This window comes from Hemicordylus capensis, chromosome 2 (genome assembly GCF_027244095.1).
Source record: "Hemicordylus capensis ecotype Gifberg chromosome 2, rHemCap1.1.pri, whole genome shotgun sequence".
Classification (NCBI taxonomy): domain Eukaryota; kingdom Metazoa; phylum Chordata; class Lepidosauria; order Squamata; family Cordylidae; genus Hemicordylus; species Hemicordylus capensis.
The window spans coordinates 287670146-287697602 of record NC_069658.1 but is presented as its reverse complement, the minus strand read 5'-3'; the positions used below and the strand labels follow the sequence as shown (position 1 = coordinate 287697602).

At 42.0% G+C, this 27457-nt stretch overlaps 1 protein-coding gene across 2 annotated transcripts in view; it reads right to left on the bottom strand.

The window, feature by feature from the left end:
- The window catches only part of LOC128343611 (contactin-4), a 920791-nt gene that overhangs the window by 597874 nt on the left and 295460 nt on the right, over window positions 1-27457 (bottom strand). For both annotated transcript variants that reach the window (XM_053292988.1, XM_053292986.1), the window contains exon 3: window positions 12381-12461. The gene's annotated coding sequence lies outside the window, so the exon portion shown is untranslated. The remainder of the gene's footprint in view (window positions 1-12380; window positions 12462-27457) is intronic.

Genomic DNA, 27457 nt, shown 5'->3' with positions numbered 1-27457 from the left:
TGTACTTTCTGCCAGTGCTGTAAATACAGTCTTTATCTTTATGAGCTGCACTTAGGATGTATGAGCCTGATGCTAAAGTGTTGTTGTTTTTAAACACGACCTACAGTAAAGGTTTGTGTAACAGCTAGCTGAAATATGGCTTAGGCTTCCTATTGTTCTTTAAAGTTGCTGACGTGTGGTGGAAGTGAAAGAGGAATGTGGTGGAAGTGAAGGAGGTGGAAGTGAAGGTGTGTGGTGGAAGTGAAGGTGGAAGTGAAGGTGTGGTGGAAGTGAAGGAGGAATGGGCCTTGAAGTGGCACCTGTGCCTAAGGTGACTGGATACCCATCACCTAAGCTGATTTCTCTGACCACGAACAGGGCTAGACTTTCCTAATCACTGAGTCTGTATCTCAAGTGTCATCACATTGTTGTTTTAGAATACAGGCTCCCCATCCTGCCCAATGCCTTCTGCTGTCATGACCAACCCCCTGCCCTGGGACATGCATGGTAGGAAGAACCCAGATCCCAAGAGACTCCATGCTGCTGAGACCCACCACCACTCACAGCAGGGGAACCAAGGGATACAGAGCCAGCAGCTCCACATACTCCAAGGTCACAGCTCTAAATTCATCCTCTGACCCAGAGAAGTGTTTTTAGAACCTGCCAGCTCAAGTGGAGGAATTCTAGTGCCACCAGAGCCAACTTAGAAAATCAGGCCTCTTTAAAGAACAGGCTGTTCCAGGGCTGATTTTATAACTGGTTCTGGACTGATTCTGTGGGTTCATAACAACATGAAAGAAGAGTCCAATGCCTCCTGACCTGAATAAAAAATTGATTCCAAGTTAAATAAAAAAAAAAAGTACACTATAGGCACTATTTTCATGACTACTTCTATGACTTGAATTACTGAATTCAGTAATCCAAAAACTTTGGTTTAAGATGTGAGTTAATATGCTTTACATTTTCACTCGTGCTCTAAAAAGAATGGAAATTGTGAGTTAAAATGCACATCTTAACTTCCATGATATATAAGTTGAAAAGACATTGTTCTGTCTGGTATATGATGATGGCTTTAGAAATGAGGCTCCATGTACCCACACTTCACCTTGATCTTTCAGTTAGACATTGGGTTGGGGAGGGATGCACCCAGGCAGACATTTAACAGGTGCAGCTTCCTTAATCACTTTCTAGAGATGCCCCTGATGAATTTCTGCCTGATCAAGCCTGATTAATTTCTCTGATCAAGGAAAAGTGTGGGTCATGGCGCCTCATTTCTAAAGCCATCATCATATACCAGACAGTACAAAGTTTTTACAGCTTATATGGCATGGAAGTTAAGATGGGCATTTTAAAATGGAATTTCTATTCTTTTTAGAGCACAAGTGAAAATGTAAAGCATCTTAACTCTAATCTTAAACCAAAGGTTAAGTGGACTCTTCCCAATCTTAGGCAGTATACCTCTGATCAAAACCTCTGTGTACAGAGGCAGTCTGCCACCACCAGTATAAGGTGGTCTGCAGTATATGCCACTGCAAGGCCCTGATCATCTTGCCTCCACCTTGTATTCCCGGGTAAGTATGAAAGCCACCTCATTGCTGCTTTTTGTGTCTTCACAAGTCCATTTGTTACCTTGCCCCCACTGCATCTTATAGCTTGTAAGGACCCATTACCTTGACACCAGCTTGTGCTTCCTCATAAGCATTAACCCTAGCTTGAGTTCTCTCCCACAACCCTTTGCCACCTCTCTGCATTCCCTCACAAGTTCATATACCACTCCACCACAGCCATGGAAATAGCCCAGGAAGTATACTTCCCACCATGTCCTCGTGTGCTTTCCCAACGTCCCAATTTCCAGCCTTATAGGCTCTGCTTCCTGCAGAAGAGGCCCTCCCAGCCCCAGGAATGGACTGAACTGCACCAGATATGGAAAGTGGAAGCAGCAACAGGGGGATGCTGCAGCCCCTGGTGGCGCAGTGGTAAAACTGTTGCCCTGTAACCAGAAGGATACAAGTTCGATCCTGACCAGGGGCTCAAGGTTGACTCAGCCTTCCATCCTTCCGAGGTCAGTAAAATGAGTACCCAGAATGTTGGGGGCAATATGCTAAATCATTGCAAACCGCTTAGAGAGCTTTGGCTATAGAGTGGTATATAAATGTAAGTGCTATTGCTATTGCTATTCATTGGAACTGCAGCACAAATGAACAACTCTAATAGCCAACACTTGTTTTCTAGATTCCAAGGGTCAATTTTTAAACTGCTCCCTCTTAGCCACTTTCTGCACAAGATCTGAAAGTGTGGTGTCCCCTAGTTGATGTCTGCACGCTTTCAGGCAGACAGGACAGACAGTTTAGATTGTATCACCAAGAGAATATTCAGGACTTCTAAAATGTTTAAACAACTCCCACATCTTAATTATATTAACAGAAATGTGACATAAGGAAAGGTTATTTGGTAGGAGTTTTCTCCACCATAGATATTCTCTCCGAAAGTAGAGGATAAATTTTTCTTTCTATTGGAAAATTGCTGATTTTGACCAGTATTCTTTGGTGGGTACTGTAGTATCTTAAGCCTGGTTTGACAGAAGTTACTATACATGCCTTTCCAGACTAAAGGTTGAATATCCCTAATCCGGAATGCTCCAAAATCCGGACACATTATTGCACTGAAAATTTTGTTGCCGTTAGTTTTCATTACATTTACAGCTACCTGTAGTTATCGTAAATTCAATGCTTATTTGTTTTTATACTTTAAATAAAACCTAAAACAATAAAATACAGTGTACAGTAACCTTCATGTTTAGACTTGGATCCCATGCCCAAGATACCTCATTATAGTATGCAGATATTCCAAAATCCGGAAAAGTCCGAAATCTTGAACACTTCTGGTCCCAAGCAATTTGGATAAGGGATACCCAACGTGTAATAGCATTGTAGGCCTCAGTAACTGGGCTGGGCACAGAACTGATCTTCAAATTCACATAATACCACCCCCGTTTTAGTAGCACACATCTCTTTTTATTTTTTGACGAAACATAGTTATTAAGGATATTTTAAGTCTGCACACTTGGCAACATTCCACTCGGCCCAACAGAGCTATCAGGATCCAAATGGTAAAGTTATCAAGTTCTGTTTTAACTTAAGCCTTAGAAATTACTTACCAAATATAAACTTTCTAACACCTTCAACTAAGATAAAGTCATACACCCTACCCCCCCGGGGGGGGGATTAAATGAAAATAGTGGATTCAGTCATAGTGGTAGTGTGGTCCAGTGTGATTCAGCAGTGAATAAGGACACAAGAAGTGGGTAATTTGTGTTCACTTTAAATCTGGACTTCATTCCCCCCCCCTTTTCTTAAAAAAAAAACAACATGGCCAACTGTGCAAGATTTCATGGGGATTGTGTGGATACCTTTGATTGTATAAGCAATAGAATGTTCTGTGCTTATAATGGTGGAATTCTGAAAACACTACCATCTTAACTATACTGGCATGACTGTAATAACTAAATTGGTCATATTTTCTTGTTCTTTCTAATCACATCTAAATAGTGTGAGTGTGTGTAACAGAATATGAATATGACAAATATTTATATCCACTTTTCATGGAAAGTTCCCAAAGTGGTTTACATAGATATAAATAAAATGGTTCCATGTCCCCAAAGGGCTCACAATCTTAAACACACACACACACACAGACACACACACACACCCCAGACATCAGCAATAGCCACTGGAGGGATGCGGTGCTGGAGATGGATAGGACCAGTTGCTATCTCCCTGCTAAATAAAGAGAATCACCACTTTTAAAAGGTGCCTCTTTGCTCAGTTAGCAGGGGGACATGTTCAGTTAGCAGGGGGAATAGTGGAATTTTAAGATAAGTTCCATTAGTAGGACTTTTCTAATTAATTTGACTGCTTCAAGAGCTTGACCCAAGGCTTAAAAAATAATGGATAAATAGTCCTGAAAAAAGATCATCCCCTAAAAGAGCAGCCACATTGCTGCAGCTAATAGAGGGAGGACAACCAAGCGGAAGAGGACACATGACCATGGATGTGCAAAAATAGAGGAAGCATGCCCTTAAAGATTATGAATAGATTACAAGAAGCAGGTGGTTTTTGATGACAATATCACATGGGTACTCTTGTGTTAGTTGCTGTAATAGAGCCCATTGTATCAATTGTTGTGAGCTAACACATCTATCAAATATTGGCCTTCACTTGCAGGTATACAGGATGATATATCCTGCTCTATTTAATGGTTCATTAAATATATTATGTTGATTAGCTGAAAGGGTTTTTGTCAAAACATTACTTTTGTCCAGCATAGTGCCATAATCCTATTTTCTCTCCAGGTTCCCCCCACCCCTACTCCAAAGGTCTCATTTCCACTGCCATTTTTAAGATGCTAAGAATTAGCAGGGATCCTTTCTAAGCAGTAGGAGGGGGCTCCCACTGTTTATGACCATCTCCATTTCCTAATGTAGATGACAGAAGACCTGCTTCTCTTCTCTGCCTATGTGCCAGTAAAGGAAGTGAGGGAAGAGAGGGGAATGGTGGCAGACACAAATAATGGCTGCCTAGTGAGCTAAACCTAGATTTCTTGATCCCTGGTGATGACCTTACAAATCTCTAGCACAAAGCTTTATCTTATTTGGAAACAACTAGTGGACCTCATCATAACAGCAATGGTAATGTAAACATTATTTTCAAAACAAATGTCAAGCTATTGCTATACTCTGCATATGTACTGCAAAATCAGAGTCACTCCAAAAAGGATCTTAAAGGATAACTAATTGACATGTCAAGTAGGGACTTTCTGAAAGGCCACAGAGCTCTGAAAGGAAAACTAATCTTGGAATCCATGATAAATCTAAGGGTGTTTTGGGGTCTTGGCAGCCAGGACTCTTAAGCCATCACTATAATTCAGTCACTTTGTTCGCTTTCACTTAATATAGTTTCCCATTTTCCCTCTTGTAATGTGGTTGTACTATTATACTATCTAGAAGATGAAGAAACAATGAAATCAATGAGGAGAAAAAGATTAATTACATTACTTGCTGACATGCTAAAGACTTCAAGGACAATTTTCCATTCAACTCATGGTGAACATTTTTATGAGGGCATCTCTATACAATGACAGCCAGTGTTTACCATGCTGGGGAAAGACCACATAAACTGACAAGCTGCCTGATGTTGTCATTGTTTCTGAACGGCACACTAATGTCGCAGAAAAGAATTCTTGCTCTAGTTTCTGAATATCATATTGTCCTAGCTATTGTCCATAAATTCAACAGGGGAAAAAAAACCACTTTTGCTTTAACATGATATGTTAAAGGCTCACCACATTAACTTAAACAATATATATAAAAAGTGCTTTGAATACTTGAAAACAGTATATGTCTTCAGAACACAGAACTAAACATTTTTATTCACGCACTCTTATTGCTGCTATCTGATGGGGCAGGGGAAAAAGTGAACCTGGGCAGGGAGCGGGGCTGGGAGTTGGGAGAGGAAGGAATTGCACAACAAGGTGCCAGAAATGGAATATGGGTAAAGTAAAAGTGCATTTTCAGATTCGGGACTCTTATTATGATAGGAAAGAGCATCATACAGAGAGAGAGAGAGAGAGCTATAATTAATATCAGACCCCATCTTTTCTCTTTTGCTGAAGTAGAACACACACAAAACAAAAACAGAAGATAGATGCTCCTATGATAGGGCTGCTTCAGCTATAGATATCCTGCACTGAGCCAGGCATTGGGTTAGATGACTTGAGAATTATTGGGAGGTCAGTAGTCCAAAAAGGGGATGAGTGGGTACAATAAGGTTAAGAACACCTACTGTAGAACTTGGCTGCTCCTTATTGAAGATGCCTGAATAAATGAGCTTGTTCTCAGAAGAAGGAAATGCAGACACTATGGTTTATTTATTTAAACTTTTGAATATTTTAAATTTTGTACACCACCTCGAGATATGCATATCAGGCAGTATAAAAATATGATAAATAAAATAAACAAATATATACCACCACCTGACTCCAAAGGCTCTAGGCTTTTCACAAAAAGAAACATAAAAAAACAAAAATAACCAAAACTGTTAAAACAATTTTAAACATTCAGAGATTACTAACGTCCTGGCTTTAAAAATGTGTCTTAAGGGCTCTTTTAAAGGCTGGTAATGATTTTAAACCACCAACTACTAAAGGGAGTGCATTCCATCGCCCAGGAGCAACTACAGAGAAGGCCCATTCCTGGGCAACCTCCAGACAAGCTGGCAGCTTCTGGAGATGGCCTCTCTCGGTGACCTTAATGTGTGAAACCTATTAGCAGCCAATGCAATTGTTTTAAGACAGGCATATGGTCCCTCCGAAAAACCCTGGAGACCAATCTAGCTGTTGCATTTTGAACCAAATGAATTTTCCGAACTACGTACAAAGGAAGCCCCACATAGAGCACATTGCAGTAGTCAAGCCTAGAGGTTACCAGAGCATGCACCACAATTCTGAGATCATTATCTTCAAGGAACATGTTCAGTGGTGTTACAACTTCCATAGCAAATAATGGTGCATAAAAACATCATTTAAAACAACAACAAAAAACCCCCCCACCAAACAACCCACTAAAAAGCCCAGTGGCCAGCTCCAGCTAACAATCACAAGCTTAACCTGCGCAGAGCATATGCACGCTAGTACTGGATTGCTCCCCTCACCCCCTGCCACAGCCCCCCTCACCTCAGAGATCTCTCCTCCACCCTCACCTGAGGCACACTCCTGCTCATCCAGCCCATTGCTTCCATCCCCCTCAGCCCTTTGGGTCACTCCTCCATCCCTTTACTCCATCCCCCTCACTCATCTTGGTCACAGCTGCAGCATTGCTGGAGCCTATTGGCCAAGCTGCAGTCCCCTATCCCTAGAGACCTGCCCACCCCCACCCAAGCCCTGCTCCTGCTCCTCCCCACAGGAGCAGCAGCAGTGGTTGACTGGGCTTTTCTTCGCTGCCGCCACCAGCATGGCCTCTCGTTCCCCTCAGGCTGCTGACAGGCCCAGCCCTTGCCTGCCTGCCTCCCTCTGCCAATGGCCTCAGTAGCCCCAAACAGCAACAATGGTTTTTTTTCTTGCTGCCAGTAGGAGCTGCCATGGCCACTCGTGTCCCCCCACCATTGGGCCTATCCCTCGCCCTTCCTTCTTTCTCTCTTCCCCTCCCTATATCTCTCTTTCTTGCTCTTCCCCTCTGTCTTTCTTTCCTTCCCTTCTTTTTTTCTTTCTCTCTCTTTCTCCCTTCCTGAGTTAACAGATCTTGTTTCCTCATCTAATTCACAAAATGGCCACCATTTCCTCCTGAAGGGGCTCTTTCCTCCCTCCTCTGTTCGCAGACCCCTGCCCACAATCCAGATAGATAGATAGATAGATATTCCTCTCCTTTACAATCAAAAATATCTTCTGACCAGTAATGGTTGCACTTCAACTGACCTTAACCATCACAGGCTTCTCCTGTGATGGTTAAGGAATCCCCAGTGCTCACTCACCATAGTGCCACAGGCTCCTGCTCCTGCATATGGAATCCCCACTGCACAATCACCATGGTACTTCTGATTTATTTATTTATTTATTATTTATTTATTTATTATTAAAACTTTTATACCGCCCTTCCAAAAGGCTCAGGGCGCTTTACATTAAGACACCATTAAAATCAATTAATAATTAAACAAAAATCATAAAACAAAACAATGATTAACAATTAAAAACATCATAAATCAACAATTAAATAATCAAAACAATTTAAAAACAAGTTTTTAAAAGCTGAGAAAGCCTGGTTGAAGAGATGTGTTTTCAGGTGTTTTCTGAAAATTGCCAGAGATGGGGAGGATCATATCTCAGCAGGGAGCGCATTCCACAATCTCGGGGGAGCAGCCGAGAAGGCCCGTCTCTGTGTAGCCACCAAACGAGTTGGTGGCAACTGGAGACGGACCTCCTCAAGTGACCTCAGCGGCCGGTGGGGCTCATAGCGGAGAAGACGCTCTCTTAAATACCCAGGGCCTAAGCCGTTTAGGGCTTTATAAGTTATGACTAGCACTTTGTATTTTGCCCGGAAACCTATTGGCAGCCAGTGTAACTCCATCAACAAGGGAGTAATGTGGTCTCTCCGAGATGACCCAGAGACCAACCTGGCTGCCGCATTCTGAACCTACTGAAGTTTCCAGACTACGTACAAAGGCAGCCCCACGTAGAGCGCATTACAGAAGTCCAGTCTGGAGGTTACCAACAAATGTACCACTGTTTTGAGGTCATTGAGCTCAAGAAACGGGCGCAGCTGGCGTATCAGCCGAAGCTGATCTCATGGGTTCCTCCTCCCTATATGCATATGGAATCTCCACTGCCCAATCAGGTGCTTCTGCTTGAGAACTCTTGCGAGAACTACCACTCAAGGGATTAGCCACTAGTATGCCTTAGAGAATTAGATAGATAGATAGATAGATAGATAGATAGATAGATAGATAGATAGATAGATAGATAGATCCTGCAACAGACCATTCTCAGGGTCCCTAGCCCTAACAAAACTGTTCCCAAAAGTGAGTTGCTGACATACTAACTAAAAAAATGCATGTAAGAATAGACCGTGGCAAAGCAACTGAGCCTATGCACAATTCCCCCAGTCCCTCTACATGCTATTGTGCAGGTAGGTGAAATGTCTAAACTATGCCTGTGCTCTGGAAGCAATCTGTAAGAAAGGAAACATGTTGTTGGCCTGAGCCTTCCAATCACACAAGCAATCTCTTTCACACTTACTGCATCTTCCTCTTTAGACAAATGCTGTAAGTGTGGACAGCACAGAGGGTAAGGCTTTTTGAGGACATCAGCACACCAGGACAGGGCTTCAGTGCACATTCTAAGGATGCTGTACAGCATCCCTTGTTGTTTCCTTTCAGTGTCTGAAGAAGGCTCATGAAGAATCTATAAAGTTTAAACTGAAATTATTCCAAGCAACTGATGCCACCAAGCAAATAGTACTGGTGGAGACTCCGTTTACATGAATCACTGTATGCACTGCATACACTGAAGCAGTCTGTCCTCACAGTATACTAATAACAAAGTTAATTAAGCTATATTACACATGGAAAGTGAAATTTCTACATCTGAAACTTCCTAAACAAGTACACTATAGAAAAAACGGATTCTATGATACAGTCCTCCCTTGCCAATAGCGAGGGTTCCGTTCCAGGAAAACCTTGTGATTGGCAAACTGGCCGTTGCAAGCAATTGAAAGCAATGGGAAACAAGGGTTAGGGGAACCACAGTTGCAAAAAAAGTTGCTCATAAACAAGGAGAAACAAGTAGGAAAGCACCAAAATTCACTCAAAAACAAAGTGCAACAAGCTGAAAAGCACTAAAAATCCACCCTCTCTCTGCCCTAGTCTAAGCAAGGTAGCAGAGGACCAACTTTCCCCTTCCACTCGCCTGCTTGCCCACCCACCCGCTGGCTGACCCACTCACTCACTGCCTCACGGACCAGAATGATGGGCGCTTGCTTGCTTGCTTTGCTCTTCCACTCCCACATCTCTCCCTCTCTCTTTCTATCTTCTGCCTCTCTCTCTTTCCTTCCTCTGTCTCTCTTCATAGTCTTCACTTCCTCAAAAGAGTCTGCCCTTACATCCCAGTGCACCAATCCTGTGGCAGCCTCGTTGAGAGGAGGAACGGAGAGTTTTGCTGCGAGGCAAACCAGCAGTGGCTGCTCATTGCATTCTGCCAAAGTGAAACTAAGTGGTGTGTGAGGACGGAGAAGCAAGTGGAAGTGCGCACACCATCCCCAGCAGGTCCTAGCAGCTCACAAGCTTAGCAGGGCATGATGGAGACAGGCAGATACCTCTTTCTCCCTTGGCTCCTGCCCAACCCCTTCCCCATCCTTCAAGCTGGCACCTCTGCAACAAAGCCAGCTCTGCATCCCCTCCTGAGGGCTCTCTCACCCATGAGAGACAGACTGGCTGTCATCCAAATCACACAATTACCACCATTAGGCAAAACCAGTCACAAACTCTCAGTCGCGGATAATCAAAACTGCGTTGGAAAAACCGCAGTTGGTGAGGGATGACTGTACTGAAGTTTCAGTTTTGGTTTCTTGAGGGTACTACTTCATTAAAATTCATGATAAACTGAGTAACTTGTTTTAATTAATATAAATTAATTTAATTTTAATTAATATAATATTAATTTAATTTAATTTACTTGTTTTAATTAATATAAATTAATAGAGTTTAACAACCAAAACTCAATTTATGGAACTGTTAAAACCATCTTAGGACACGATGGTGCTAAATCAACACCAAATTATAATAAGGAGGCTGTTCTCTAAGCCCAGCCCGGTTTCGCCTGCGCATGAGAACTGCCTGGAGCCACTTGGAGAAACACACATTTGTCATGTATCTATAGATTGTTTTCTCATTGATATTTTAAACACAGGAGTGATTTGCAGATGTATTTCAGGGACTGAATGTAATACACATGGAAAGAAATCCACTCCAGCTTGCAGATTTGTCAATGTCCCATTCTAAGCAAATTATTAACTTTCATATGTTGACTGGTGGTGTCATCACTTTTAACATGACAAAGACGATGTGCAGTTGCTTGAGTGGTTACTTCAGAGCAGGGGCATGATCAGCTATGATAACAAGAACGTAGTTAATATCCATGATTTTCAAAGAAAAACAGAACCAGAACCATCTACTATGGAAAAACCAGAACCATTTGGGAAAACCAGAACCATCTACTATGGGGATTAAATGTCCCAAATAAGCAGCAGACCTACTGTCCATGTCCTTGAGGGGAAAGGGTCGTCAAGAGGGTCATGCCAGGCACAAGGTACCATAAATGGGTCAGATACCAGAGAAACAGATACGGCAGCAGATAGGGAGCCAGGGGAGAACAAGGTAAGGTAACAGCTAAGGGAAATTTTGACAGGAAAAGGGCACCAGAAATAAAATAACCATTGTGGAACCTTGGGGGAACTGTGAGGGGATTTGAGCCCCTTAAAGTACAGTGAGGGGATTTGAGCCCCTTAAACATATCTTTTGACCTGGATATTTTTTGAAGGTTAATATTTGTCACAGCCCTCTTAAGAACATTTACTGTCATGTAATTTATCAAGAAATTTGGGTGGGTGTGCTGCTGAATAAATTATTTTCTCATCAAATCCTTCATAAGGCAGGTTAAATGATGGAAATAAGAAGAATCGGTCTTGAATAATTTCTGGAAAGAAACATGCCAACATTCATCAAATAAATTAATTGCAGTGAATAATTTGACCAGCTCTATTAGGCAAAAATCTCAGCATTAGCTTCTGTCAGAAGGAGGTTAGCTAATCAGGTAAAATCATTTTACCATTCTGTTGAACAAATCTTATTAGTACAATGAAATTTGTGAAACCCTATAAGATTATTTCTTCTTAATACTCCATGACAAACTCCCCATGCATTCTCAAGAAGCAATTCCCAAAATAATATTCCTTGCTGAACCCTGTACCCATCCATCTTCTCCAGCTACTATCCTTCTTGAATGAGGACTTGCTTCTGTTTCCCAGAGACCTTACAGCAGCAAACCAGTTAAGCTAGTGATGTCCAAGAAGATCAAAGGTTTGATGCAACATAAAATATATTTATTAGAATGTGACAATCTGAGTAAATGATTGTCCTAACTATAAATCCTAATTATCTATACGATAATTCTCCAACAGATCATGTTCAACATAGTTTTTATGGTTATCTAAAATTAATGTAAGCCAATTCTCATAATGGTATCAACATATAAACCCCCCATAGAAGATGTCTTAAGAGTCCTTATAGTGCTGTAATTCAAAAGATGCTGTACTTGTCATTCATTAACAGTTGCCAGCCAAACAAATTTCAACTTTTCCTGCCTTCTTCTATTTTATATACAGGACAAGATGTACAACATGTCCACTGCAGGGACCCCAGTGAATATCCTTATCTTCTAAGGAATTAATGTTACTATTCTCCCATGATTTTGACAGCCTCTCAAAATTGCTCGATTTGCCTGTTAGCTAGCAGGGTCAACATCAGTCCTTAAAAGGGCAAATTCATGCTCTATTACAGACCTATGGCCTTTCCCAAAAAGCGTTGACACAATCATTTCACAAGCGGAAAGGCTGGCACAAATTTTGAGTTGCAACATGCGAAGACTTGTTCACATCCTAACATAAGAAACACAATGCTTTTGAAGTCCAATAAATAGCAGGCTATATTCAAGTGCCATTACTCCTGAATTCAAATTCTGGTCAAACCCAACTTCTTAGACAAGATTTGTTCTATGGTATTTTATCCTCTAAAGTATTTCAAGAGTATGGAATACATATCTTAATATGGTGGGATATCTAATTCAGCATTGACTCTCACCTTTTTCAGAACCACTTCTTAAACTCTCCATGAGATGGCTCTAGTATCTAAATCAGAGGGTCCCAAATGTGTGATGCATACCTATGAGAAATAGAGAGAGTTCGTTAGTTCACATTTAGGCTAGTGAAACTGTATGTGTAGAAAGATGCGCTGAGAAACAGAACAGGGGCTAAGGATGAAAGAAAATTTAAGAAATGGTCAACATTAAAAGTCAAATTTGAAATCCTGTGATCTACTACACTGCCATTTGATTTGTTTTGAACAAATGCCTTGTTATCATGGCACTAGGCTAAGTACACTAATAACTTTACTTACTTGTGATGATATTCAGCTTGAATAACGGGCCTGGAGTAGAAGGGCCTACCCCTGCAAATATCACTGTGATGGATGGGAGGCTCTCTGTTTACTATTGTCACAACCTATGCATAGTGTTCCGATACCGGAAAGCATGTGGATCCAAACTCAAGCTTAGTTTTGAATGAGATCTTAAAATTTATAAAAACAAAAAACACCATTTTTATTTACCAGTCTTCCAGCTAGTGTCACACCAAAGTCTTGATCCACAAGACCAGAGGCCTAAATAAAACAACAACAATCCAACACTCTGAATCTTGAGCTTCTAACAGGACAGTTATCTTTAATGTTCTGTATGTTGTCTATCCTGAATTGAAACTGTGAGAAATGTTACAAAATTTATGCTTAATTATCTAATTTTTACTCCTATTCGCTGGGAACTTTGTTTCCATCTGGAAAGTAATGAAATTAGAATGTTTGTGTATAAATATTACCAGACCATGACCATTTTGTCAGGGACCTACATATATGTAAGAAAGAATGAATAGCTAGAAGAGTGAATTTCCAGTTTTTGAAAGAGTTCTTTCTCTCTATCATTCATTCTGTAAGATGGCATCAAAATAGCAGCTTAGACTCTGAATTGCTTGTATTAAGTTGTGCTGTAAGCTCATCTAAAATAAATTTGTTGCCATTAAGGACTTCAGTTTTTGAAAGCCAAGCTACATATGTACCAAAATAGCATCTATAAAAATATGTGTACTTGTCTGCAAGGTGCTGGCTCAACATTTAAGCTATCACTTCTTGGGTAACAAATCTCCATTATGGAGTGACACCATAGGATTATAACCATATTTATACACTACTAGATAAATCACAGGATAAACTTTTGAGGGTTATTTAAGGAAGAACTGGAGTGTTCTGTGCAGATCTATTTCTCAGACTGAATAGCTTTCCTAAGAATGGATCGTGCTTTATTGGGATTAATACTGACTTGAGGTACTGAAATGAATAACTGACTTGCCAGTCACATCTTGTGGAATCTTTCGAATATTATTCAGAAAGAAAAGTTCTCACAGTCTTTTGAGAAACTAACTTCTATTTGCTTAATTCAAATATATATCTGGATGAACATGATCCATGATCATTAAAAGTGCCAAAGTGACAGGTACACAAAACAGCACTGGGTGTTTGCGCATTTAAGCTTTCACAGTTATAATGAATAAATGGAGTTTGTGCTTCTGAATGTAGGCTGGAACCATCTATAACTTTATATTTGACACTTGATTGCTTTTAAAATCAATCTAGTGTATGTGTTGGCTTCCAAATTTTAAAAATAATGTCACTTTAAAAAACCCAGCATAACATTCCCCACCCCCTCTTTTCTCAGATAGATAACTGATGATTCAAATATTTATTACCCTGAAGCTTTCAACAATCTACATTCATAACAAGTTTATTTTAGGATGAAAATATTTTTACATTTTTCACTTTGCATGACAATTGAACATGTGCAACTACTAGTCAAAGACATGGCTTCCAATGAAGGCTGTAATGCATGTAATATACAGGTGGCCCTTGTTATTTGCGGGGGTTCCATTCTCGCCTACAGGCGTAAATAGGGAAAAAGTGGGAATGGGGGGTTTAGGTTCCTTGAGCTTAAAAAAGGTCCCAAAAAACATGACTCAAGGGAATAAAGCATAGTACCTTGCTCTCCAAGACTCCAGCTCTCCGGAACCACCACCACCACCCCCACACACATACACACACCCACAAATACTCCACATTTTTGAGTGGGTTTTCCCCAAAAATTATTGGGTGTTTGTTTTTTGGTTTTTTTTTTGTAAGAGCTGCAAAATGGTGGCCAGAAATTACATCAGAAGGCATTTCTGGCCTCTAAGGAACTGCTGGTAGGTGAATTTTTTCTTTTTTTAAAACCATGGAGAAAGAAACTGGGTCCCTTTGACCCAACCACAGAGAAGTGAAATTACCATTGCCAGGACCGCGAATAATGAGAACCACCTGTATCCCTGTTTGGAGTTCTGTCAGTAAGTCTGGAGCTGTCCTGTGAAAGTTAAACCTCAAGCCTGATTAATGGCAGGACTTCCCCCTGCTGGATAAATCTCAGGAAACCATTAACAGCAGCACATTTTAATGAGACTCCAGAAGCAGCTCCTTATTTGTCCTTGTTATGCTTTCTAACCAGCATGGTATTCTGGGACTAAAACAAGACACAGGCCTCTCCTATCTTGATGTGTGTGCTTGTTTTGCTTAGGCTGGTGCTGCCACTGCTGCTGCTGCCAAATCTTATGAAAAGCCATAAAGAATTATAGCCTGAGGTAGGTACTACATCTGTGCTGCTCCTCTATTTTCTTCCCTATGCAACATTGCTCCATGCCTTGAGGCAAACATCCTGCTGCTCTACTAGCTCTTTGGTGAGAGAAAAAGGATATCTGGGACAATCTGGGGCTTGGTTTCAAGTTGTAGTTTCTTCCTCATTCTCATGTCTATACTAATCACTTAATCTGCTACATATTAATATACAGAATTGTATAATGTCCAAATAATATGTATTGTTTATGTTTGCTGCACAAAGCATCTTATGGGAACACTTTTAAACTGTAAAATGGGATGCAGCCCTTAATCTTCCTTGCACTGAATAATCCAGACCAATGCAGTAAGTATGTAAGTAGGTAAGTAAACTCTGTGTAAGATGTCGCCTATATTTTAACTTGGCTTCTTTTTGAAATCGTGGGTGAGTTGAGTTAATGTGTCTGGAGATTGGGAGACAAGGGGTATATCCACTGATTATGGGGCAGCTATTCCAGTGGTGGTGGGGAATAGAAGTAACATTGACAGGTCAGCAGGACATTGCAGGGGAAGGGAAATCAGAAACTTGATTGCTGTCTCCTTTTCTGGCTGTCCTGCCAGCTCTTTGACCTTGGAAAGCAATGCTAACCACCCACAAAGCCTCGTTGTGCTACTGTGTAATGCCAGGTCAGTCCAGAATAAACCTGAAATCATCCATGATTTGATTCTGGATGAAGGGGCAGACCTAGTACGTATTACAGAGACTTGGTTGGGGGAGGCTGGTGGCCCAGTCTGGTCCTGGCTTCTTCCTCCAGGGTACTCTGTTGAGGAGCAGGCGAGGGAAAGTGGGAGGGAAGGTGGAATGGCTTATAAGAACAATATCTCCCAGACCAGGATCCCTGTCGAAGTGTCTGGCCATATTGAATGTGTGTACCTAGGTTTGGGGACCAGGGATAGACTGGGACTTCTGTTGGTGTACCGATCACCCCACTGCCCGATGGAGTCCCTAACTGAGCTGATGGACTTCGTCTCGGGCTTGGTGTTAGACTCTCCCAGACTTTTGGTGCTGGGAGACTTCAATGTTCACTTTGGAACCAATTTGTCCGGGGCATCTCAGGAGCGGCCATGATGACTATGGGCCTATCCCAAGTGGTCTCGGGACCGATGCATATTGCTGGTTATATGCTTGATCTGGTATTTCACTCTGAACAGGGTGGTGTTCTGTGGGTGGGGACTCCTGCGATTTCCCCATTGTCATGGATGGACCACCATGTTAAGGTTGGACTCACAACCATGTCCCACCTCTGCAGGGGCGGAGGGCCCATTAGGATGGTCTGCCTAAGAAGGTTACTGAATCCAATAGGATTCTAAGAAGCCTTGGAGGGATTTAATGTTGGCTCTGCTGGTGACCCTGTCGACACTCTGGTGGAGAATTGGAATAATCAGCTCACCAGGGCAGTGGACGTGATCGCTCCTAAGTGTCCTCTCCAACCCACTATGGGATATGGAAGAACAAGGGCTGAAGTGGCAAGGTAGATGACTAGAGCACAAGTGGAGGAAGACTCGACTGGAATCCAACAGATTATTACATAGAGAGCATTTGAAGATCTATGCTCATGTGATATGTACGGCAAAAAAAGCTATTCTTTTCCTCCCGTATCGCGTCCACAAGTTCACATCCAGGAGTTGTTCAGGGTCGTGAAGGGGCTAATATGTGCCCCTTCCCCCTTGAATCAGTACTTAGAACCAACAATTACTTGCTGTGACATTTTTAATGAGTTCTTTGTGGACAAAATATCTTGTATTTGGGTCAAATTGGATTCAAACTCCACAATTGTTACAGAGTCTGATGCCAAAGTGTCCAGCAGCTCCTCTTATGTGATGACTCTAGATCTGTTTCAATTCACGACTCCTGAGGATGCGGACAAGTTGCTTGGAATGGTGCGGCCTACCACCTGCCCTCTTGATCATTGTCCGACATGGCTTATACTATCTGGCAGGGAGGCTGTTGCAGAGGGCCTGGTAGAGATTATAATGCTTCTCTGAGGAAGGGCACGATGCCTCCTTGTCTTAAGGAGGCAATCATTAGACTGCTTCTGAAGAAGCCTGCCTTGGATCCCTCAGAGTTGAATAATTACAGGCCTGTCTCCAACCTTCCATGGTTGGGCAAGGTGATTGAGAAGGAAGTGGCCTCCCAGCTCCAGGTGGTCTTGGAGAAAACTGATTATCTAGACCCAGTTTGAACTGGCTTTGGTTGGGCTATGGGGTGGAGACTGCCTTAGTCAGCCTGATGGTGTCGTGAACTGATAGCCCGGCTAACCCTACAGGATTTACAACCCCATGAAAGTAAACAGAAAGCAGCAATGAAACTGGATGAAGGAAAATAAAAGGCTCACAAAGAAAACAGTAAATGAATAAAGTCCCCTGAACTGAAACTAGGTACCCCCTCTAACAATAACTGCGTAATAAGTGGAAGGAAAAGACAAAACAAGGAATGAAACAAGCAAAGGACACAGAACAAGGAATAAAGGGAACAATGCAGGGAAGTACAGACAAGACAAACTGGAACACGGAAAAAATATAATATGCAAGAGCACACTATAAGCTGCCAGCAAAGTTGCAAACAGCAACTCAGCCATGGGAGACTGTTGAATATATATGATTCCACAGAACCAACAACCAATCAGGCTTCCCTGAGTCAGCAGTTTGGCTTTCTTTCTTGTGATCTCCTGCACCTGCGTGAGTCCCACTGAGCCTGTCTCTTGATACATCGTCTCAATAGAGGGGAAATCCCAGGCTCTTCCTCATCAGAAACCAAGTCTGGCAGCTGTTGAGAATCTTCAGCTCCAGAATCTGGTTTCTCTGCCAATTCTTGTTGCTGTGGCTCACTAGCAGGCGAATCCTCCTGCTCTGATTCTTCTGATTCTGAAGTCTGAGCCATGACAAATGGATGATCTCCAATTGGGAATTGACAGAGGAAGTGTGACTCTGTTGGTCCTTTTGAATCTCTTGGCAGCTTTCAATACTATTGACCATAGTATCCTTCTGGAATGTCTGAGGGGATTGGGAGTGGGAGGCACTGCTCTGCAGTGGTTCCACTCCTACCTCATGAGCAGATTCCAGATGCTGTCCCTTGGAGACTGTTCTTAAAAATCTGAATTTTTGTATGGTGTCCCTCAGGGCTCCGTATTGTCTCTGATGTTGTTTAACATCTACATGAAACCGCTGGGAGAGATCATCAGGGGATTTGGTGCAGGATGTTATCAGTATGCTGATGACACCCAAATCTATTTCTCCATGTCAACATCATCAGGAGAAGGCATAACCTCCCTAAACACCTGCCTAGAGGCAGTAATGTGCTGTATGATGGGTAACAAACTGAAGCTGAATCCAGGTAAGATGGAGATACCTATTGTGTGGGGTCGGAACTTGGGAGACGATTTTGATCTGCTTGTTCTGGATGGGGTCACACTCCCCCAGAAGGAACAGGTAAGCAATCTGGGGATGCTTTTGGATCTGAACCTCTCCCTGGTGTCCCAGGTTGAGAGATAGCTGCCAAGAGGCCCAAAAGTACCAACAGAGTCACGCTCCCTCTGTCGATTCTCAATTGGAGATCATCCATCAGGCCTACCAAGGCAGTCTTCACCGCATAGCCCACCCAAAAATCAGTTTTAAATTGGTCTAGATAATCAGTGTCCTCCAAGACTGCCTGGAGTGGGGAGGCCACCACCTTCTCAATCACCTTAACCAACCATGGAAGGTTGAAGACAGGTCTGTAGTTGCTTAACTCTGAGGGATCCAATGGAGGCTTCTTCAAAAGAGGTCTAGTGATTGCCTCCTTAAGACAAGGAGGCATCCTGCCCTCCCCCAGAGAAGCATTTATAATCTTTACCAGGCCCCCTACAACAACCCTGCTGTCAGTAAGTATAAGCCATGTTGGGCAATATCAGAATAGGGAGGAAGGAAAGGTTAGCTAACAATGACTGAAGATGTTCTTGTACAGCTGAACTACCTCCCTGAAATGTATGGTGTGTTACATTGCATGATCATTTCCTGTATGCACACTCTGGACTAGGAGGTCATTCTTCGAGTCATGTTGAAGGTTGCATAACTTATGACTCACCAAGTCAATGCAGTTCCTGTAACCATGTATTCCAGTTAGCAAGAACTTGACTACACTCCGAGTACTTCCGAGTTCTGACCTGCTTCTATTGGCCCGCACTGTTCTCTAAGGGTGATTAATCACCTGGTGTTCCAGTCTGCCATGCCTGTGTAATAGTTAATAAAGTTGTGGCCCTTTTCATCCATTTTAACTCTATGTGTCTTCTTGAGCTGGGGTCTGGGGACAATGTTTAATTCTTGTTTTAATATGTTTTTAAATTGTTAATTGTTGTGTTATTGCTTTTAATTTGTTTTCGCTTTTCATTGTTTTACAAGTTTGTTTTAATTGTAAACTGCCCTGAGCCATTTTTGGAAGGGCGGTATTTAAATCAAACAAATAAATAAATAAATAAAATACACTCCTGTTACTAAGCAGCATCTAAAAAATGAAGCTTAGTCACTACACGTGGGCCACTACACGTGACTGATAATGCTGCATTCAACTTGAGGATCACAAACTGCAAGTTGTTATAATTTAGAGTACAGCTGGCAACATTAGTTCCAAAACCCCACATGAATCAGAACAACCTACAAACTGCTGTAGGACTCTAGCCCCAGGAGAGGGATGCTGAGTGCTGGCCCCAAATGCCAAGCTCACTCTTTTCTTCCATCTAGACTAGGCTTCTCAACTTTGCCCCCACCCCCAACTGTGGTCACAGTGGCCAATAGTCAGGGATGATGGGAGTTGTCGATGAACAGCTGGAGGGCTGAAGTTGAGCAGCCCTGATCTAGACGGAGGAGGAGAAGGAAACCTTTTCTCTCTGACATTCTAGTCCATTTTAACCTACTTCCCTGGAAGAATTCTCCATAGGAAAGAAAAAGCAAGCTGCACCAGAGAAAGCAGAATGTCCCAGGAAAAAGGGAGATCTGAGATCAGGGACCACCAGTGGGAAGGGGGGGGGATTCTTCTGCTTCTTCAGTCTGGACTTCTTCTATTCTGTCCTTGCCCAGTTTCAGATAGGACAAAGGAAAAGCTGCCCCCTCAGGCTAATTTGGGAAAATAGAAAGCGAGAAGATTACTTAACCCTTCATCCCCCTGAAAACATTGCCCCTACATTAAAAATAATTCCTGCCTACCACACTAGGTAGAATACAACTGAATACTATGAGTGAACCTTTGGAATAAGTGTTTTTGAAAAGGCCGCTGCTATAGCATGTACTTGTTATAACATACACTTGTTTTTTCCATTATTAAAGGTGGAAGAGGTTAATTACAAAGCAATTAATATTGCATTACTACTTTCAAAACCAGACTGAAGAGTTCCACTAAAAGGCCAGTCTCACATGCAGTACTTACAACCTCTTTTTTAAAGGCTTCAAGCAGCACCAAGCCAAGAATGCTGGAGCCTGGCGTCATGGGTGGAACTTATGCAGAAGCTGACATATGCTTGAGGAGAGAAGCATAAACAGCCCTCTAGGAAAGGAGGAGACTAGAGAAAGATGCTATTGAGAGAGAAAGGAGGGGCTAAATTAACTGTCCAAGAGATAGAAAATAATAAATTTTCCAGGAAGCTGGATTTTGTTTTCTCCAGGGGATCCTTGAATAAGATTGATTGGGGAGAATCATAACACACACGACTAAAAGACACTGACAAATTGATTCCTTGTTGATATGCTTCTCTACTAAGCCCAAAGCAAATGCCCTTAACAGAATACTACATTGTGAAAAGCAGGGTCTATAATTTCAAACACAAAAAGAAAATGTGTTCTCTCCCCCCCTCTCTCACACACCACCGCAGAAATGAATTAAATAAATGACATGATTAAATAAAAATTACTCGTATTTTCTCCATTAGCTCTTATCTATAGCACCCAAAGTTCCATTACCAGAGAGTCTCTCTCTATTACATATACTTATGTAATGCTCTCAATCGCACATGACAAACTAATCAGCCTGGCCTTCTCAATATGGCAAACACAACAGGATTTAAATATGTCTTACCATTAACCCAGATAGGACACACCTACTGCATTAGGTGTTTTGCTAAAACAAAATTGTTAATGCTAAAACATTAACAAAACTCCAAAACAAAAAACAAAAAAACAAGTTGTTCCGTTGACTCAATAAGAAAGGAAACACAATTCAGCCCGCACCATGTTCACAAACTCTTTCGAACAATATTTTAAACATTAAGCTGATTATATGGCATGCAACTGCAAAACTGAATTACAAAGTATAGTTCATAAAGCCACTGAGAGGCCATCATGTTGCCCATTTAATGAGAATTCTGTTTCCTTTGGGTAGAACAATACAGAGTCTCTGCAAGCCAATTCAATCAATAGTGGTACAAATCTGTTTGCTCCTGGCATGGTCACTCACACTGAGAAAGGTTATGGATGCAAGGCCAGATAAAAGGCTCAACACTTCTGGCATAAAATGTGATCAGGTAAAAAAAAATCTGACAACATGATGTATGATTAAATGATGGTTGTGCTATGTCTAGTGAGAAGCTATAGTGATGCTACTGAAAGGTGAAAAACACAGTCACAGAGCAGCTGACCGGCACATCTTTTCCATCTCAAGTATATGATCATTGTTTCTGTGCATACTCCCTGGGAAACATGCTTTGATAGGCATTGACAACTCCTTTAGCATCTGTTTGTTTGAACATGGCACTGCCTGTATATTTAAAAGGAAAGATAAGATTGTGCCTTCGCGTTGGTGTCGACTCCTGGCTACCACAGAGTGGTTTTCTTTGGTAGAATACAGGAGGGATTTATCATTGCCATCACCGGCGCAGTATGAGATGATGCCTTTCAGCATCTTCCTATATCTCTGCTGCCTGATATAGGTGTTTCCCATAGTCTAGGAAACATACCAGCGGGGATTCAAACTGACAGCCTCTTGCTCCCTAGGCAAGTTGCTTCTCCACTGCACTGTATAAAGGCTGCATTCTGGAATTATTAACCACAAATATGCTTTGGCAAACACAATACACAGCAGTTTAAAATGGAGCACCCTAACAAGCTGTTTTTCACAAGAAGCACTAGGAAGAATAAACAGTTTCCCTGAATAGAGATGGCTGCTACCTGCCTGCCCTTAAGTTACTTTAGCTGCATGGGCTAAGCCAGCCTCCTTATTATGTACACTTTGATCCTAGTTCAGAGCAGAGATTGTTGGCTTTCTGAGATTCTTTTGCTTCTGCAACAACTATCAACAAAGTACAATTCTTTGCATGTTTATTCCAGGCAAAGTCCTACTGACAATACAGGTAAAGCTAATCTAAAGATCCTTCTTTTAAAAGGTTAAACTATAGGAAACCCTGCTTAAAATAATGGAGGAGAGCGATAGTGAAACAGTCTCTGTAAAAGGGAGAGAGATTATGGGAAGACCCTTTTAAAAAAAAAAAATGGGAGATGAATAATAGAAATATCCCCATGCAAAATGTGGGGAGGGATAATTTAAACATTACTTTTAAAACACAGGGTGGAAACAATGGGAAGATCCTTTTAAAAACTTGAACAAGTGAATAATTGAAAAATTCCCATTAAAAAGAGGGTTGTAACCCATCTCTCATCCTCTGCCCATCACACATTTTGCTCATATTTATATAGGGATATAGAAGCTCCCTTATACCGACTCAGACCAGAGCTCTTTTTCTAGTGCAACTGTATGTGATGAGAGGTTTCTGTTGGAATCCTGGAATTGTTGGAGTTTATAAGTATTCACCTTTCCTTTGGGGGGAAAGTACCATATATTGTAGCAAGTGCCAAGGAAAGCTACCACTCCAGTTACAGTGTGGAGTTTAGTTGTTGCAGCTATATAAGAAACATGCATGGAAATAACTGTAGAGTCTAAATTACTTAACTAATTTATTGGTGGAAGAATAATAATAATAATTATTATTATTATTACAGTTATATCCTGCTCTTCCTCCAAGGAGCCCAGAGCGGTGTACAACATACTTGAGTTTCTCTTTCACAACAACCCTGTGAAGTAGGTTAAGCTGAGAGAGAAGTGACTGGCCCAGAGTCACCCACCTAGTTTCATGGCTGAATGGGGATTTGAACTCTGGTCTCCCCAGTCCTAGTCCAGCACTCTAACCACAACACCATGCTGGCTCCTAATACATTAGGATAGGAAAGATCTAACCCTATCTACCAGCTACATAGGGAGTGAAAGAGATGTTTCCAACTTGTCTCTGGGAGAAATGGAAGAGGACTGTCTCAACTCAGAGTCAAAGCAGTAGAGGCAAGCAGGAAGAGGTAAGGGGACCATCACTAACTACCTCTAGTTCCAATGTCCCAGTGGCCATTAGGATAGTTGGTGCAAAAGGTCAATGTCACTGAAACTCCTTCTCCAACAGAAATGTCTTGAAACAAATATCACTCTTGTACATGGATATCCTCTGTTGCTGGGATGTCAAACTCCTGGCCCATGGGCTGGATCAGGCCCATGGAGCTCCAGTGACTGGCCCACGTGAAGCCAGGATAAGCTGCTACCGCTGCTTTTTTTCCTCACCCTGCCTGCCAAGAAGACAGCATGTCTTATTTGCCTGCCAACCAGCAGGCTTCTTTCCCTCTTCCCACCGCAGCAGCATTTCTCACTCTCTCTCTTTCTCCATCCAGCCTGTGCAGGATCAGCCAGCAAAGACCAATACTAACAGGGAGCAGAGACCAGCACTTCCTTCCTCCTACTCTGCTGCCGTTCTCCTCCCCTCCTCCTCCCTTGTGGCAGGCTTGAAGCATGGGGTGCTAGTCCAAAAGAGGAAGAGGGGAGATAAAGAAGGAGGAGGAGGAGGAAGATGAGGATGACAAAATCATAAGGCAGTGTAGGGTGCTTTTTCTCTGGGCAAGGGAGGGATGGAGGAGGGGAGGAAGAAAGAAAGAGAGGAAGACAGTGACCGAAAGAGAGCAAGAGAAGGGAGGAAAAGGGGGAAGAAGAAAGTAGGGTGTGTGGAGGATAAAGGAGGAGGAAAGAGGAGCTCTGATTTTCTTGGGACATGTTGTTGTTTTGATTATTAATCTGATTGAGTGTTAAAAATCTGCTAAAAACAATAACAGTTAAAATATGATGGCTATATTCAGAATTTCTTCTAAAAATAAAAAAGTCCCCCTGAGCATATTCTGGTGTAAAAAATAATGTATTTAGATAATTTCAGTGACAGGAATGAGTATGCAAAATTTGGTATCCGTAAGCCATTGGGGAATATGACATCCAGAAATTCTTCTCCCAAAAAGCCCACAGAACATTATTTAAATTTTATCCAAGGATATTCTGGTGTAAAAAGTAGTGCATTCAGCTAATTTATGTGGCAGGGCAAAGGAGGGCAGAAGAGAGTGAGAGGAAAAGGAAGACAGAAGGCAGCATGAGGCAGGTGCGAGGCAGGCGTGAGGTGACTGTAGTTGGTGTAAGGCTAGATGCACTACCTGGAGGTACATTGGAATCAAATCCAGCCAACCACCCAATTGAGTTTGACACCCCTGCTCTACTGAGCACCTGTTCCTCCCATTTATTGCATTCCATATGGAAGTTCTGATCCATAGAGCAATTGCTTCTTTCTTTCTTTTTCTTGGGACATACAATGGGAGAGAAATATATAAACTAGATTTGCAGTACAGAAGTATATTCGTGTGTGTGTGTATTACTCATTGTTTTGTTGTTGCTGCTGGTTGCAGAACACAATCAAGTTTATTTTCGTTTCATTTCAGTACAGAAGTAGAAACTTTGTTGATTCTTTAATGAACAGCATTGCAGAGCAGTTGTAAAAATTACTGTCTGACATTAAGACTAATGCTGCATTTGTGCAACATAGTTGCACCCACAAAACAACATTGTATAGCTGCACGGTCACAGAGAATGCTTTAAGTTGCACAATCTTCTCCATTCTCATTGTGCTCAGACAAGAGGAACAGTGGAACAGGACGCAGGTGTTTCACAGCAGGAGTGCCACCACAGGTTGTGCACCTTATTGCACAGGAGCAGCACTAGTCTGGGAGCTCCCAGTGCAATCTCAAAACATCTTTATGCGAAGTCAACATATTTCACTAGTGTGTTAGTCTGGATGTCAGTCACTAAGGGTGTTCTCACATCAGGCAGGCCTGTCCTAGCCTGTTGTGAGAAGCTCCAGGATAAGTCCCGATCCTGGTGCTCTGCAACCAGATAAAGGTTTTCTACACAGGCTAACTGCTGTTTAACAGTGGTGCTCCATGTGGTGTGAAACAGCTTGAATTGAATGAGGAGCACTGCAATAGTGCTGCTGCTGCTCTAGCCTCTGGAATTTGGTACCACTTTGGCAGTCACCACTGCAGATAGGATAGGAGCCCTTAGACCTTCCAGGTGAGATCCACTCCCTGGGTGAAACCCTCAAGACAGCAGACACTCAGAAAGGTATTCAGGTGCTATCATCTTTGTTTATCTCATCCTACCAAACATACCAATTTCATTCTTACAGCCAGCCATGAGGCTCTCCACATCGCTACCTTACGAGATCTTACTCACACACTCCTCTCTCTCACCTTGTGAATTGTTCTCGCTTCTGTTGGAACAATTACTGACAAATACATGGTTTCTACATTGTGCCTATGAGGGGGGGAAGTCTCCCCCCCAAAAAATCTCCTATTTCTAATTCTGTTTGCCCCTCTGGGATACCATAAGGAAACACTGGACTCTTCCGACAATGGTTATTCATGCTTGCAGATTTTGTGCTAGTAGTTGTGAGTTAATTCTACCAGGTGAACAGCAGCAGCCTGCTTCATCAATGAGCAGGGGTGACTGAATAAGGGAAGGGGTTTCCCCTGGCATTCTGAGCAATTTCTCTTAGGTTCAAAGTACAGTCATTCAAGCACATTGGGTGCACAGGCACACAGAACAGCGGTATGAACAACAGCAATCCACATATTTGTTGTGTGAACAGTGCTGAACTTATAGCTTTCAAATAAGTTATGATACTCATTCATTTTCATAATCACCCAGGGAGGAACACTATGTTCAACAAATGAGTTTTCATGGCAAAGTGGTGCTCTGAGTCCAGCCCTACATCAGAAGGATGCATGACACAGCAGTAAATCTGAATTTCTTACAAAGCTGGAACTGCAATCAAATGCACTAGGAATTTACTTTTCACTAGGAATTTACTTTTCTGACACAATTTCCAGGGGATTAGTGAATGCTGTAGACCTTGCTATACATGACACATACAGTGACCATTGTGGAGTAATAAAATGATGTATCACAAGCTGTCAGGGCTGGTTGTCTTCAGGCAAGCAGGTGGGAAAGTAGATGATCAAGCAGGCGTGCCGTGATGTGTAGTCTGGGAACAGCTAAGCCTACTCACACACTAGCCCATCCACGCCTGAATGCTGAACTACTCAGGCCACACTCAGCATCTCCAGCTTCTAAATAATCTGTTCAGCTCAATTTCCATATCAGCCATAGGCCATAACAGAAATACACATTACAATGAACAACAGAAGACAATGAAACAAAAGACGACACATTTCAATATTTTAGTGAGCAAAAACCATTTCAGCTAATTAATTATCATCACAGGAATTATAACAATGCACAACATGAGACTTGTGAAAACAGCATGAAATTTTAATATTGCTAAAGCACAAGCTGATGACTTAGTTGGTTGTTTTTGACATCTATTGACCAACAACAACATTTTGGATATTCAACCAATTTTCCTTGCGCAAGTAAATTATTCCTAGGGAAGTAATCTGATACTAACTGATGCATAGATAGGGCATTTTAAAAGATAATGCAAAAAATCTTCAATTTTCCCTGTGCCACAAGCTCAGAATTGAGCAACGGATGGGAAGTAAACAGGATTTCTTTCCACTAGAGGTGTTGGCATCATTGCGCTTTCCCAAACAGGGTATATGATGACCAAAGCCCCTTCGAATTACACTCGTGTCATGAGGGAAGCAACTCCACCCCTCTGCTCTCAGGTTTTCTTTTTATGCAGGTTCACATTGTATGCCTCCGTGCTTTCCTTCTAGCCAACTGAGAGAGAAAGAATGAGTGTGTGTGTGTGTGTTTGGCAGCTCCATGGGGAGGAACACAACGTTGCCTTCCAAACCTTGTGACCTCGACTGAGAGCATTTGTATACTCTAACAGATGTTTTCCCTTTTTTTCACAAATATGTGTGGTGTGCTTTACATCAGTTTGTTGGTAAAACCTCTTTTTTAACCAACAAAAACCTTAATCAAGCAGACTAATGTTGTTCAAAAAAGTCAACTTGAGCATACACAGAGGTTTTGTAACTAGAACTTTCAAAGAGTTTGCTTCCTGAAAACTGTTTTCCCCACTCTTCTCACACCCAGGCAAGGCAGCTCTCGTCATGCTAATGACTCTCTTATCATGTTC